This window comes from Pinus tabuliformis, chromosome 8 (genome assembly GCF_031772625.1).
Source record: "Pinus tabuliformis cultivar Carrire ecotype Pingquan chromosome 8, CPIR1, whole genome shotgun sequence".
NCBI lineage: Eukaryota > Viridiplantae > Streptophyta > Pinopsida > Pinales > Pinaceae > Pinus > Pinus tabuliformis.
Window position 1 is genome coordinate 27,249,804 of NC_142294.1, and position 3,120 is coordinate 27,252,923.

Genomic DNA, 3,120 nt, shown 5'->3' on the forward strand with positions numbered 1-3,120 from the left:
TCACGAATACATGCAATAATGTAAAAATACAAAAACAATTTACCCAACTCATAACAATTGTTTGCTTATTTTCATTTACTATCAAAATGTATAAAATACAAATTACAAACTTTGTATTCTTGACATTCTACTACTTTGACTCTTACTCAACTTGATAATTAACTATGATAATTATCTTACTAATTTGATTAACAAATATTTAATTTAGTAAACTAATCATTAACTAAATTTCTTAACCATTTCATATATATATTATTATAATCAATTATTCAACTTATATTTATTTTTTAAGACATTTTTAAAATAAATTATATAAATATTCTATACAAAATAATTTGATTATCCAATGTTTTTTTCACAATTTGATTATCCAATGTTTTTTTCACAAATACCATTGCCAAATTAAATGTAACAAAATTATTTTAGATACATATAAAAATTTGAAGAAAAACATTTTAAAATATTTGTATCATATTTAATAATCAAAATATAAAGTTTTAAAATATATAACTCAACTTGATAATTAACTATGATAATTATCTTACTAATTTGATTAACAAATATTTAATTTAATAAACTAATCATTAACTAAATTTCTTAACCATTTCATATATATATATATTATTATAATCAATTATTCAACTTATATTTATTTTTTAAGACCTTTTTAAAATAAATTATATAAATATTCTATACAAAATAATTTGATTATCCAATGTTTTTTTCACAAATACCATTGCCAAATTAAATGTAACAAAATTATTTTAGATACATATAAAAATATGAAGAAAAACATTTTAAAATATTTGTATCATATTTAATAATCAAAATATAAAGTTTTAAAATATATAGATAAAAATATGATTTTGACCACCCAATCCAATCGTAGAGCCTTTTCCCACAAAATGCCATTACGAAAATTGAACATAACATGGATTGCACGTGATATTTAAAATTGAGGGTGAAAGAAGAATTCACTTTAATAATTCAGCAACAATGCATTTTAATTATGCCATGTGTTTGTCGTGTTACATGTTTTATTCGCGACTCCTAGTTCCTCCCTGCGCCACGTCACTATTTATACCACTTGTAGCATGCTGCCAGTTTTACATGGTGAAGCTTCAATATAATTGTAATGATTGGATACTTTTGTTTAATTAAAATTTCTTTTCAAATACTTAAAGTTTGATATTTTGAATTTTTTATTCAATGAATACTAGCGATATGTTTTGTTTGTTGGGTATTAGAGGAGTTATAGTTTTCATTGACCACTAGAGTTTATAAAAACGCCTAGAGAAAGTGTAATAGTCAACCAGATTTATCTTTTAATTCCACTAGAGTACGTGTTTGCAAGTGTGAGGTGGGCAAAAGAGGATAAGATTGACTCTTTAGTGTGAGGCTATAAAATAGAAAAAAATGTTATAAACTAGCATTTGCACCAGATGTTGCAAAGGAAACGCCGTAAGGCATAAATTGAAGAACACAAATACAACAAAAGAATACTTTGATAAAGAATAAAAATATATTGAACGCTCAAATCAATGCCCCATTAACTGAAACCAGTTAGTAGACATATCTATCAACATTAGGATTATACACAATGATCAAGAAATTTCCCATATACAAACAACACCTTCCACAACAACCTTTTGTAACATTCACTATTCAAAGGAATAAGAAACTTTACTCTGTTCTTTCTTGGGTTCAAAGAAAACTGAAGAGTAACCATGACTATCAAAAAGCAATAAATTAGATGTCGCAAGATTAAAGCTAAAGATAAGACAAAAGAATACTAATATGGAATGGAATTTCAACAAAGGGACATGCCATTTTGGAAACATACCCTATAACATGACATAGGTCACAATCAAAAGCTGAAGATGGTCCATGAACCAAAATAGATTTTATATTTTTTATGCCATAACAGGGCCAAAGAAGATTGGTAAGCTAGATACGAAAGGAATTAAAATGTTTAGATATTTGTTTTCACATATTCTAATATGATCCCACTGTAGCAGAGTGAGGTACAAATGTTGGAGAATTCCTAAAACAATCGAGATTTTTTCAATTTTAGGACTCGAACTCAGATAGTCAGATTGCTGCCACTCCTCCTTCCACATTTCCCTGCAGATTTGATTGAATGAGGCTTTCAAGCATCAATGTACCATTACAAGGCACCATGGCCCGTTGGCAGAGAAAGTAAGTTGTGAGTTGAACATCCCATGGCTGAACACTGTGGCAACACCTATCTCCTATGTAGAATGTGCATTAAACTGCAACCCTTGAAAGCACGTTGGCTCCTGAGGAGTAAGGTTACTAACTAATGATTGATCCACATACATGGTGGACCAATTTTTGTTGAAATTTATGATTAAATGGATTGAAATTGTAGAGCCTGATTGGCACTGATGGACTCAGTAACAAATCTCTACTTCACCCTGATTATGCACTATGGGTTTCATATACAATTTCATGGAACAAACAAACAATTTGATTAAAACTATAGATTGTGATGGTATAGCTGGATTCAGCAATAAACATATACTGCATCCTGATTTCTGCAAGATCATGAAAGTAAACAAATAATTTGGCTGTAATTGTATTTGTAGATTTTGATAGCATAGAAGGATTCAGTAACAAACAACTTACTGCACTTGAATTGTGCCAGTTGTGACGTACAATTTTCTCAATCAAAGAAACAAGAATATTTTTAGAAATGAGGGCCAAGGTCGCTATTAAATGCAGATTCTACATAACAGATAGGTAGAGCCAATGTCTTTAAATGAGATTTTTTGGAGTTTCCTAGTGAAAATATTTGTGGCCAAATCTTGATTTGTGTTTTTTAAACTGGCTTTTTAATTGCATATATAGATTCAGCACCCTCAAAAATCTCTGGGGCACTTTCTTTGTGAAGAGTTCACTTTGAGAGCTTGTGATTTCAATGAATCCCCAGCAGATTTTAGACAAATTTAATAAGAAAACTTTCCAAAAAATCACATTTAAAAACTATTAGAATCTAAAAATATCTTGCAATCCTAAAAATAAGAGCAAGTTCAAACCATTAACCTTGCTGTTATCTGCCAGATTCCTGATATATATAAAAATGCCCATGGTTGCCCC